This window comes from Protopterus annectens, chromosome 14.part0 (assembly GCF_019279795.1).
Source record: "Protopterus annectens isolate FY-2018-M chromosome 14.part0, PAN1.0, whole genome shotgun sequence".
In the NCBI taxonomy this organism is placed as follows: Eukaryota; Metazoa; Chordata; order Ceratodontiformes; family Protopteridae; genus Protopterus; species Protopterus annectens.
Genome location: NC_056748.1, coordinates 1,026,357,214 through 1,026,371,398, shown reverse-complemented (window position 1 = coordinate 1,026,371,398; position 14,185 = coordinate 1,026,357,214).

Here is a 14,185-nt window from a genome sequence, read left to right as displayed (position 1 = left end):
GCCACAAAATGAATAATGCCAGTCCTCCTAATGTACGAACACAGTGAAAAGAATCCCACAGGTGCAGTACTACTGCAAACAACTTAAACAACTAGCTAAAAATACTTTACAGATGGCAATTTCAAAACAGTCTAACAGTAGCAAAAGTGATAGGAAAAAACACTTTTTTTGTAAAAAAAAACAGTGAAATTCACAAATAAAGCAAGGAAATGGCAGTGATCACTAAAAATAACTTATACAAGTGCAATTTAACAATCCAAGTCCCTAGCTTTGCCTGGATGGCACTGAATTTAAGTAAAACACTTCTGGAACACAAGCTAGGATGCCACACTTTGCTGAGCTCTGTAGAGATGAGCAATGAGATAGGAAGAAGGGAATTTGGAAGTCAGAAGCCAGAGACGCAGCCTTTTAAAACCACAACTAGAAAGGGATGAGAAGGCAGGGAAAAATTCAAGCTGCAAGAAACAGCATAGTTAGAGAGAAAGATCCACTCAGATAAAGCAGATATTGGAGATTTAGTCCTTTGTCTCTGAGCACACAGGTGGATTATATCTTATGTAGAAGGGCCAATCTGAAGGAGATTGGAGACTATAAAGTGGTTGTAGGGGAAAGTGTAGTTAGGCAGCATAGCATGGTGGTTTGTAGGATGATATTGGTGATCAGGAAGAGGAGGATGAGTGTGAGGGCAGCACCAAGGATCAAATGGTGGAAACTGAAAAAGGGTAATTGTGAGGTGATGTTCAGGGAAGAGTTAAGACAGGCACTGGGTGGCAGTGAAGAGTTACCGAATAGCTGGGTAACTACAGCAGAGCTAGTAAGAGAGATGGCTAGAAAGGTGCTTGGTGTGACATCTGGAAAGAGGAAGGAGGACAAGGAGACCTGGTGGTGGAATGAAGAAGTACAGGAGAGTATACAGAGAAAGAGGCTGGCGAAGAAGAAGTGGGATTGTCAAAGGGATGAAGAAAGTAGACAAGAGTATAAGGAGATGAGGTGCATGGCAAAGAGAGAGGTGGCAAAGGCTAATGATAAGGCATATGAAGAGTTGTACAAAAGGTTGGACACTAAGGAGGGAGAAAAGTACCTGTACCAATTGGCTAGACAGAGGGACTGAGCTAGTAAAGATTTGCAGCAGGTAAGGGTGATAAAGGATAATGAGGGAAACGTACTCACAAGCAAGGAGAGTGTGTTGAGCAGATGGAAAGAGTACTTTGAGGGGTTGATGAATGAAGAGAATGAGAGGGAGAGAAGGTTGGATGATGTGTGGATAGTGAATCATGAAGTGCAGTGGATTAGCAAGGAGGAAGTAAGGATAGCTATGAAGAGGATGAAGAACAGAAAGGCTGTTGGTCCCGATGACATACCTGTGGAAGCATGGAGGTGTTTAGGTGAAATGGCAGTGGAGTTTTTAACTAGATTGTTTAATGAAATCTTGGAAAGTGAGAGGATGGCTGAGGAATGGAGAAAAAGTGTTTTGGTACCAATTTTTAAGAATAAGGGTGATGTGCAGAGCTGTAGTAACTACAGAGGGATTAAACTGATCAGTCACAGCATGAAGTTATGGGAAAGAGTAGTGGAAGCTAGGTTAAGAAGGGAGGTGATGATTAGTGATCAGCAGTATGGTTTCATGCCAGAAAACAGCACTACAGATGTGATGTTTGCTCTGAGAGTGTTGATGGAGAAGTACAGAGAAGGTCAGAAGGAGTTGCATTGTGCCTTTGTGGATTTAGAGAAAGCATATGACAGGGTGCCTAGAGAGGAGTTGTGGTATTGTATGAGGAAGTCGGGAGTGTCAGAGAAGTATGTAAGAGTGGTACAGGATATGTACGAGGGTAGTGTGACAGCAGTGAGGTCTGCGGTGGGAGTGACAGATGCGTTTAAGGTGGAGGTGGGATTACATCAAGGATCAGCTCTAAGCCCTTTCTTATTTGCAATGGTGATGGACAGGCTGACAGACGAGATCAGACAGGAGTCTCCGTGGACTATGATGTTTGCAGATGTCATTGTGATCTGTAGTGAGAGTAGGGAACAGGTGGAGGAGACCCTGGAGAGGTGGAGATATGCTCTAGAGAGAAGAGTAATGAAGATTAGCATGACTAAGACAGAATATATGTGTGTGAATGAGAGGGAGGATAGAGGAATGGTGAGGATACAGGGAGTAGATGTGGCGAAGGTGAATGAGTTTAAGTACTTGGGATCAACAGTTCAGAGTAATGGTGAGTGTGGAAGAGAGGTGAAGAAGAGAGTGCAGGCAGGATGGAGTGGGTGGAGAAGAGTGTCAGGAGTGATTTGTGACAGATGAGTATCAGTAAGAGTGAAAGGGAAGGTCTACAAGAGGGTAGTGAGACCAGCTATGTTATATGGGTTGGAGACAGTGGCATTGACAAAAAGGCAGGAGTCAGAGCTTGACGTGGCAGAGTTGAAGATGTTAAGATTTGCACTGGGTGTAATGAGGATGGACAGGATTAGGAATAAGTATATTAGAGGGTCAGCCCAGGTTGGAAGGTTTGGAGACAAAGCCAGAGAGGCAAGATTACGTTGGTTTGGACATGTGCTGAGGAGGGATGCAGAGTATATTGGGAAAAAGATGCTAAGGATGAAGCTGCCAGGTAACAGGAAAAGAGGAAGGCCTAAGATAAGGTTTATGGATGTGGTGAGAGAGGACATGCAGGTGGTTGGTGTGACAGAGCAAGATGCAGAGGACAGGAAGAAATGGAAACAGTTGATCTGCTGTGGCGACCTCTAACGGGAGCAGCTGAAAGAAGAAGAAGTCCTTTGTCTCTGAGCTGCATGTCAGTGTTCCCAGGAAGGTTAGAATTTCAGAAAGTTTAGCTTAATGTTTCAGTAGGAGCTGGGGCTGACACAAAGAACATGGTGGGAAAAATAGTAGTAAAGTAATCAGGAAAGCACTGGAATGCAACTGTAAACAGATAAATGATAAGCAGAATATAAGACTCTAGCAGCAAAATTCATAATAATACTACTAATGCAATCCCATTACAGAATAAAGTGCCAGACTATGCAGAAATTTACCAGTAACACTGTTTATGGAAAAATGCAGTAATACATGACTAAAGGAGGGTCAAATCTGGCAGTAGTTCACAGTTCTGCCACAAGTGAAAATGAAACTACAGGACATAGGACCCATATAGTCCATATATAGTGTAAAACACTATGACTGTTCTGTAAGACCCTTCAGTCATGGGCCTCAGTCACACATCTATAGTATCAGACTTTAACAGTGGGAGCTGCTGATGTGTCTCCCAAGATATGGCACTCAGACTCTAGGACACTGAAGGATGCAAAGCAGTTAAAGTGCAATTGATAATTATTTAAAAAAGTCTAAATGGTGTATGATCCAAGATTTCGATAGTTTCTAAAACCATTTGGACCCACAAAGCTGATATAAGTTTTTTTTCACACTTGCTCTATCTCAGTGATATTTAACAATTCTTTGCTGCATACATTGATTTTGTTGACTTTATCACTGTTTTTCAGCCTGCACTTGTTAAAAAATGCCATCTGTGTGTTACTGTACTGCTCTTAGGTTGTTTTAACAGTATTTTCATATTTCCTAACCTGCTCTGATAATTGCAAAAGCTGTTCTGAGTTTGATAAAGTATTTCTAAGTTTTGCAAAGTTTTTCTGTGTTTGTAGAAGTTCTCCTATGTTTGCACATTTTTCTGTATTTGTGAACATTTCTCACAATTTGTGAACTTATTTCTAGGGATTCCTGATAATGAAAGAGTTCTACCTTTTGTTGTAAAACATTTGTTACTACACTTGGGCTCAAAATCAGTTTGTTTTACATTAAGAGGGTTTTTTGCAGCCTGCTGGGAGCAGGGGGCTGATTCAACCCATCCAAGTTGGGAATTGCTAGTGAAAGGCTTATTCTGTGTTTATCTGATTGGCGTGAGGGTTTAACTGTGTAAAGTCTTTCATTCTGCTGGTATAGAAGCCTTTCATTTGCACATTGCACAAACACGGCTACCCATGCCTTGTATATAAGCAGACTTCTCCAGTTTAAAATCCACTGTAGGAGATGCTCTGCATAGTCTCTCACTGTTCACAGCTGCTCAAAGAGCTGACAGTTTGTGCAGAGGGCAGCACCACTTCTTTTCTTCTTCTTCTTTCAACTTTTCCCGGTTAGGGGTCGCCACAGTGGAACTCCGGTCCACTAATGACTGGCAGTGGATTTTTACAGTGCCAAGGTGCCAGCCCGATGCCCAACCTTCAAGGGAGGCACGCCCATTCACGCATGTCTTTTGAATGCCACTCGACCAAGGGAAGGACATGCAGAATCCACAAAGAAGGCACTCCAGCTGAGAATCGAACGGGAGAACCTCTTGCTGTGAGACAACAATGCTACCGCTGCACCACCACGACTTAGAGGGCAGCACCCGCAGCACTACTGCAGGTCATCTAATAGTAAACTGCTAAACACTCTCACTTAGACCTTTAACTGCCTCTCCCCTACTCCTTCCCCTCTACTAACGATCTGGTATAATGGATGGGTGCTTCTCTGCCATCTCTTTCTAGCCTGGTGGGCATCCTGAGGCAGTGTAATTACTGCCTCATGTTCACTGACAACCATTTAATTTTAGAACGGACAAGCATGGTGTGTGAGAGATGTAGATGTACAATGTCATTGGGGGCAAAGCTCTCACATACACAAACAAAAAATGCAAACCAGGTTGTTAGTGTTACACCCAAAACTCTCACTACCAACACTAAGGAACAAGCACATATACCCACATATGCTGAAATACTCGCTTGTAATCTGGCCAAACTTTCAAGACCTCCTAAAAGCATCTCTCAGTCTTCCTGTGCACATTCAAAAAAAAGACAGCTCCTCACACAACACACAACTCTCAACATCATCATAGCCCCACTTCCAAGACCATAAGGCAACACCCACCCACAGCCAAACATTCTATTTATTGTGGAATCTATTGTAAGAAATACTGATGTCCCCCTTACCAGGCTAAAAAAAAAAGGAGAAGATCATAGTCAGCTGTCTGGAGTCAGGATTTGCCAGATCATGCATGCACTTAGGTCTTTAAATGACAAGTACCAGTATGACATGGTCATAGTCCATGTGGGTGTAAATGACCTAAGGCATACCTCACTGAACTATATGACATGATGGAGCTCTCTAAATATGTGTCCAAGGCAGTTATGAATCTAGCGTTGAGTAGCATCCTACATTCACCAGTGATGATGCCACAGTACCAGCAAAAAATGATTGACTTCAGCAATTAGCTTAGTGTCTGGTGTCACAGCAAAGGGATTTCATTATCTTTCAGCCTGGGGAGACATGATCAACAAGCTGCAATGCTTTGACAGAGATGTTTTGAACTTGGGTTCTGGCCAAGTTGCTAAACCCTCCAACATAAACAAAATCACTCATGACTACCTAAAGGTACTGCTGCTCAATGCTAGCAGTTTAAATAAACAATTGCACTCAGTGGAAGCATTCCTCACCCTGGAGAATGTAGACATGTGTGCAGTCATGAAAACATGCTTCAGAACCATAGAAAGCACCCTGACTATCAAAGGCCACAGTAATTTTTGTAGATTTTGATCCCCATCAACTCAGGATAAAACAAAAGGAGGAGGTGTCTCAGTGTTCATAAAGGGCAAGTACACTGCTAGACTGGTCCAACAACATGATTCACTTCAGCTGCTCCATGTCCAGCTAACCATAGGTGCAGTCCCCTATCATATCCTTGCTAGCTACAGATCCCCTAACATGAATCTGGAAAACCAATCTCCTACCTAAACCTACTGTAATCTTTTAGCCTAACACAACAGTTATGGATGACTTCAACTACCCCTCCATAAACTTGGAGACTTATGTGACCCATAATTCACTTGCTCAGGGGTTTTGGACTCTGTCAGTGCAAACACCCTGGAGCAACTAGTTAGCTCCCCAACTGGAGGTACAAATATCCTAGACCTAGTACTCATGAACATGGGGGCATGCGGCTCCCTCCTATTCATTAACTCCTTGCTGGTCAGATCTGACCACAAAATAATCTCCTTTGGTATTAAAACTAACTTAGAACCCCCATCAAACTCCAAACCTGTTAAGAGCTTTGCTAAGGCCCATTACCTCAAACTAAGTAACAGCTTATTAAACTTCCAAGCCCTTCTGAACCTGGATGATACTGAGGCCTACTCTGAAATATACACAAAAGCAGTGTACAACCACATACATGGCTGTACAGAGTAGGCAGTACCTGTTCATGTCAACCCTATGATTACTGGCAAAAATAAACCACCCTGGTGGACCCCTAGCATAAAGAGGCTAGTCAACAAAAGGAAAAAGTCCTCCCCAGAGCCAAGAAGGAACAGACAAAACAGTGCAGAAAGACACTCACCAGTCTAAACAAACAAATTAGATAGCTGATCAAATCTGTCAAACAAACTATGAGTCAAAGATAACCTACCAAGTGAAAGATAACCATAAGGCTTTTTTAAATTATGTTCGTAACCTCAGGGGAAACACTCAACAATGTGCAGAGTTAATCATTAATGACAAACACTTACACTGTACTTAAATTGTAGCAAACCTGCTGGCCAACAAGTTCAGTTCAACCCCCCCCCCCACCCAATCACCTCCTGCCACACCCAAAGAAATACCTGCAACCATCCCTCTACTGGTCATTATGAGGGAACAGGTCCTTATTGCGCTTGCTAAAGCCAAAAATACAATCTCCATGGGTCTCGAAAATATTCCAGGATGCTTCTTAAAATAGCTTAAAACAGAATCCATCAGAGCCGCTTGAAACCATCTTTAACAACAGCCTCCAGACGAGCTTTGTCCCAAAGGAATGGAGGACTGCAACACCCATCCTTCTGCACAAGGGGAGTCTATCAACTGAATCAGTGAACTACAGACTCATAAGCTTGACCAGTCTTATCTGCAAGGCTGTGGAGAGAGTTGTCCTTGACCTGATCAATAACAACATAGGAACTCTTCAAAGGGTAGATCAGACCCAATCTAACTTTGTTAAAGGGAGATCTTGCCTGCTCAGTCTGGTGGACTTCATCTAGAAAGTCACCAAGGCCATGGATGAAGGCAAAATGGTACACTATGCTTATTTAGACCTGCCCAAAGTTTTTCACACAATCTCCCACTCGGTAATCATAGATAAATTTACTGAGTTAGGCATACACCCCAACATTGTCAGATGGATAACCAACTGGCTCACTGACAGGATATATGTTGTTTAGATAGGCGAATCCACTTCCGATAAGAAACCTGTTTCTAGTGGTGTCCTACAGGACTTAGTGTTGGGACCATTCCTGTTTGGTATATACTTCTCAGAAACAAAGGCCAATCCTGGGGTCTTCTGGCTCACCAAGTTCACTGACGACTGTAAGCTGGGAGCAACCACTGAATCCCCAAACAATGTTGACATCCTACAAACAGGCCTAAAAATGACAAACTACTGGTGCCAAAACCATGGTCTGAGACTAAATGCTAAAAAATGCATAATCATACCCTTTAGTAAATCAGATATCCTTGCATATTATAATATTGATAGCACACCCCTAAAAGTAGACCCAGTGGTAAGGAGCCCAGGAACACAGATAACTTTGACCACTAGGTAGGTACAGTAGTGAGGAAATCCTTCTGTGTGGCTCAACTTATAATTAAAGGCATGGCATCAAGATCAAAGGAAGTCATAGTGCCATTGTACTCGGTCCTCATCAGGCCCATAGCTGAGTACAGTGCCCCCTTCTGCATGTACCTAACTAGGCACTTACACCAACTGGAGCGGTCCCAGAGATTTATCACTAAAAAGTACAAAGCGCAAGACACATGTCTTATGCAGACTGGCTAAAGGTCCTATCACTTCACTCCATCTCATATTGTTTATCAACAGGGGACTTATGTCTGACCTACAAGGTATTCTCTGTTCCAGTCCTGATGAAAATGTTACATATTCACAAGAAAAATAATACAAGTGTTATGCGTTCCCTGGACCTGAACCTTATTTGTGACTCTTACAGAACTTGCTTGAGAGGCAGATTCATATTTCCAAAGGCTACCTTGTCTATGGAATAAATTTCCCATCTTTGTAAAACAAAGCTTGCCCCTCACTCTCTTCAAAAAGAATTTGGATAAATGGATGGGGAACTGAGAATTCACTCCTGGGGTACTGCCATTTCCCTTATTGACAGAGGCAGTCTATAAAACGGGCTCAGACACAGAAAGACCCACTGCGCTGATACTACCCCATCCTATATCTGGGGAATTAATATATAATATTGTCATGTTCCGGGTTTTGTCGGCTAGGCTTGTAAAGACTCTTGTGCCATTTGCCTAGTAATCACCTATGAAGTTATGAATGTTCTCTTTCATGTCAGTTGTGCACTGTCACATACTCTCATTACTGCAGTACCACATTTCTGTATTATTCCACAACATTTTTTGCCAATTCCACATTTCAGCATTGCTGCATATTTCATGGTGATAGTTGAGGGTTGTAAAATACAAAATGCATAATGATGCAGCCTACTCAATCTTAATGAAGCAGACTTCACCTCAACACTCTTCACTGATCACAGCTATAAATGTCTTCAATTATGACATAGAACACAATTAAGCTTATCAAATGCTGAAAAAACTTCATTCATAACAGGGCTCATCAAAAATATTAGGAAGTAGTTTTAGAGTGATGCATGCACCCCTATAAACCCCAGAGCAGGAGGTACTTTACCCACCTTCACACAACTACTTATATAATCTCCAAGATTCCAAATCCTTGGAGGAAATGGGAGCACTTGCAATTCCCTCTTCTTTGAGGTTTTGCAATCTTGGCAATGTCAAAAATAAAGTTTAGGTGGGTGTGGGTATGAAGCCTCCTGCACTGGAGGGAGGAGTACAGGGGAGCTTTCAAACTGCGTAAACATTGTTTCTATTGCTACTCTAACTTCTTTAGCACAGGTATCCTCCAAGCAACTTGCAGCAATTGAGTTCCTGCAGCTTTGTTAAATTTAGATAGTGAAGTGATATGCTGTGAACTGGTTTTCTGTAATACCATAAGTATGGTTCTGTGGTAATAAATGAAAGTAAACACAGTGGAAAAGTGCAGAAAAAACACAAATAACACGGACAGGAAGGTACAGTAAACTATTAGTTATCCGGCACCCATGGGGATTGGTAGATGCCAGATGTGTAGTTTTTTGGTTGCTTGAGAGTTACTATTAAAAATAGACCTGACAAATGCTGTACCCTATACTATACAATACCATAAACACTGTATTGATTTGATTTTAATATTGAAATACAGTAATTAAAAGCCTGTCTGGAATAATAATATTTTAAACTTGTATTTCCGTTAGAAAGCGTGGCAAGTGGAATGGTTTTCATTGGCACACTGAGTGGATTGGAACTGAATGAAATGAACAGAGAGAGAGAGAGAGAGAGAGAGTGAATGCATGTATGAAATCAGAAGTGACTGTGTGAGCGATCAGAGAGAGAGAGAGAGAGTGAGTGAATGCATGTATGAAAGCAGAAGTGACTGTGTGAGCGATCAGAGAGAGAGAGAGTGAGTGAATGCATGTATGAAAGCAGAAGTGACTGTGTGAGCGATCAGAGAGAGAGTGAGTGAATGCATGTATGAAAGCAGAAGATAATGTTTGTGTGTGTGTGTGTGTGCGTGCGTGCGTGTGTGTGTGTGTGTGTGTGTGTGTGTGTGTGTGAGAGAGAGAGAGAGACAGAGATCGGAGAGAGAATGTGCAATCTGATGCAAACTGACTGAGTATGGAGTGAGAGTTGACATTTTAGAAATTTGACTTGTTTGGTTCGACTTGTCCTCAGGTTGGGGAAAGGGAATTTATTTGCATCTTCCTTTTTGAAACTCTAAAACTCTGAAAACGTAAGGTATGTTTCTGCAGGGGGAAACAGAAAGTGCAACACATGAAAAACTGAATTGTTCATACTGTACTGCATTTCTTTGATTTTTTTCTGGTTGCTTGAGTTCTGGTTAACTGAGAGTTTACTGTATATGCTGGGTCATGCTGAGTAATGCCAGAATTACAGGCAAGAAATAAAGGAAGCTTCAGGTTGATACTAGAGAAGGAAATAAACACAGTGAGTCTGACAGAAACCGTTGAAAATGATGAAAGGATTGGTATATGGAGATATCAAGATATCTGTTGCTCAGACAAGAGCATAGCAATTTAAATTAGGCTATCAAGTGTGAGGCACTAGAGGTTGGAAAAGAAGAGCAAGGAAGTCATGAAACAAAAACCATCAACATTTACAAACTTAACTGTTAGACTAGGGGAAAGTTGGATACAATATATAAACCAATAGATGACGAAAGAATGGGTAATGAACAGATGAAGGTCTTGCAGCAGGAAAAGAAAGATGTTAGGCTGGGAGACTTTATTTTTTTAGAATCACACTGGTCCATTCCTACATCCAAATTAAAGAGAGAATAAAACCACAGAGATAATAAACCAAAAGATTTACATTCAGCTGGTACACGAAACTACAAAGAATTGTAAACTACTGGACAGTGTATTTAGCAAGGATGAAGAGGTTTGAGCAAGGGTTTATTCTCATATACTTTGTGTATTAAAGTGACTAAACGTTTTTTGAGCATCTCTGACAAACAGTACGTCTCACAGAGCCTGAAATCCAGAATGGACTAAATCAATGCCTGCAACCCAGATCTTCAGACAACATGCTTAGAAATTGGGAGGCTTCTCTGAAACAGTATTTTTATTTTAGGGAGCAAATGGTAAAAATTATATGTACATTTTAAAGTGTGCAGGAGCAACGTTTGGAGAGATGTGACTACTTTTTAAACATAGATGGTTATGAGAAGACAGCAACATGAGGTTTAATACAAAACAGAAATTTCTACCTACACCACTGGCTCAGGACATAGCAGTTAAAGCACCCCTGGTAATCAAGCAGTGGTCTATATCACGAATCATGAACTGTGGGACAATAAGCAAAAAAGTAAAACCAAAGCATGAGAATGCAGAAAATGAGACTACGTTAATCTAGGAAACCTGAAATGGGAAGCTGGAGACAAATACAGGTCAGAACCGCATGGTCAAATGGGACCCCAGGCAAGGTAATGGATCAGTCCCCCCCCACTTGGCAGCCCCTCAGTGCAACACCCCCCCAGATATTTCAGTGTCCCATTACTTGGTTATTTCTTCCCAGTCACAATAAACACCTGTCAGTGTGCATACCATTTTTTTCCTTATTTCTACAATGATTAGAGATATTTAAAACTCTTATTTCAGATTTTATAGAACAAACACTCATAACCATTTACTAAACAAAACAATACAGTCTCAAAATGAAAACAGACTTAGCATGAACAGTAAGCTTCTCTGCCCTTAAAACTCACATTCATTAAAATGGCATTGAAACCCATATTCAAAAAATGCATCTGGTCAGTGATGGATTAAGTTTACCTTTGGACAGTTTTCAAACCATAGGCTCCTTGCACACATGTTTTGGACCATGCATGCATACATCAATGTATTCTTTGATGCAGCATCCTGATTGTATTAAATTATATTCCTTGTATAATACAGCATCACTTCTTAGAGTGTGTTTTAAAGGTTTGAACAGTTTTCCACTAAGCAATAAAACAAAACATATAAACCAGTAACAACAAAACTACCAATTACAGAACACTTCAACCACAAAAGGCCTCAGACTTCTGTCATTACAATCCACCAATATCAGTTAATATACACAATCTCTGCAGAAATAAAAGTCTTCTGAATAATTCCACATTAAAGAGATCTGTAAATAATGAAGAGGTTGCTACTGGCAACAACTTTACATTTCAGTTTTTCATATACAAATTAAGTGCCTGCTGGCCTTGAAGAAGAAATTGCCCATGTTACATTAAAAAAAAAACTGGGAAGCTGGTAATATTGCAATTGGGAATGGCTCTCAAACCTGCAAGAGATTCATGGTTACTAAGCATCTCATCCAAAGGAGGACAAATGCAGGAGTGCAGCACTGCCATACTCCCCTTAAAGGGCACTACAATATCAGCACTCCATCTGCATGTATTAAAACAATACTAATTTCATGAACTTTAATTGTACTTTGGCTTAGGAATGGTGTCCATTCCCATCATGGTATTAGAAACCCCAAAGACTTGGAGAAGTTAAAAAAAATGTGGGAGTAGATCCCACATCTTCTTGCACCAAAGACAACTATGGTACCTGTTGTGATAGTAACGCTGCTTTGAAAATTTATAGAACAAACGCTGATGATGGCCATTTGCCAAACAAAGCAATTACACACTGAAGACAGATTTAGCATGAGCAGCAGTAAACATCTCATCTGTTGAAATTCAACATTCCTTGAAAATGCACAGAAACTCAACAGTCCTTGAAATGCACCTGTTGATAGATTAATAGTCGGTGTAGAGGATTCAGGCTCTAGGGTCCTGTATTCCATCCCCAACTGGGGCATTTTAGACACATACACACACACACACACACACACACACACACACACACACACACACACACACACACACACACACACACACACACACCACCCAGTGGTCCCTAGGCCATTGCTTAGTTCGTCTAGTGCTGGATCCATGTCTGGTACAGTTAACAGCTTGTAGAACAGGAGCTAGAGAAACATAATGCAGGCAGAAAAAGAAGCAAATGTATTTGAACTCTGAGATAAGGAAGTAGTCCAAACAAATTATAAGGCATTTATAATTCAATTTGCTCTTTATGATAGTTTCTGGCTAGGGTGCCTTTGTGCAAAGTCTTCATCTGCTACTTGTTTCCACAGGGACTAAACTCACTGGGGATCTGGTTTCTTACTACATCCCAAAGACATACTGCAGGCTAAGCTGGCTACCTACTGGTGCACACACACACATATATATATATATATATATATATATATATATATATAGTTTGACTTCAGAATCTCTAATTACTGAAAATTCGAAATACATATGGTCAAGACCATATGATCGAGTTTTCAGAAACTCGAAAGTCTAAACTGAAATAAAAAAAAAATATCCAAAGACATAATTTCTGCAGGGGGGCAAATCTCCCCACCCCCCTACTTAAATATACAAACTCTGAGATCATGCTACAGTGGGGAAAAGGGAAATCTCCCATTCCGCACTGTATGCAGAAGCGCAGAATGTGAGATTTCCCATTTCCTCGCTGTAGTGCGATCATGGAGATGAAATATTTAAGTATGGAGGGTGCAGGGGTCTTGCCCCCTACAGAAATGATGTCTTTGGATTTTTTTTTTTTAATTTCTGTTGAGACTTTCGAGTTTCTGAAAAGTCGATCATATGGTCTCAACCATATGAAGTTCGAGTTTTCAGTAATTCAATATTCTGAAGTGAAACCATATATATATATATGTGTGTGTGTGTGTGTGTGTGTGTGTGTGTGTGTGTGTGTGTCGGTTGCTTTTAGCTGAATGTATGTGTATGGTGCCCCATCCAGTATTAATTTTGCACTTTGCATCCCAATACCTGCTGGGACAGGCTCCAATTCTCCTGTAACCATGTATAGGATAAAGTGGTTGTCAGAAACTGTATAAATGAAAAGAAGGAAGGTGAGAAGTGCAAGCAATTTTCTTTGAGGAAGCTTGGAAGAAAGGTTATAAATGCAGTAAGAAAGGCAAAGAAAAAATGTGTTACCTAAAGGAATAAAGAGATCTTCAAGGATGGAAAGTAGTACAGTGAGGACAGAGAAAATAGCAGAAATTTTCTGTGAAGTCTTTCTTCTCATCTTCATAAATAAGGAAAGAAATGAACCAGCTTGGGAGGGGGAGTGTAAAGAGGGATGATATCTGACAGTCAAATATCAAAGGAGATTTTAATAAGAAACTAATGAATTTAAGAGAAGACAAGCATATGCCCCAGGAGAACTATTGAATGATCACCCAGCAGCAGTGAGGTTCCAGAGAACAGGAAGGAGGGAGGGAGATCATGTTGGTGTTTCTTCACAAGATGGAAGCTAGAAATGGCCTGGGAATTTTCAGACCCACAAGCCTGACCTTTGTAGGAGGGAAGGGCATGGAGATGAAACTGAAAGAAAAGTTATCTGGTTTCCTGGACAACACCGAAGTGCAGGGTATGTGCCACATACTTTTGTGGTAAACAAGTCATGACCATTTAACTTGATTCAGTGTTATGTCTAC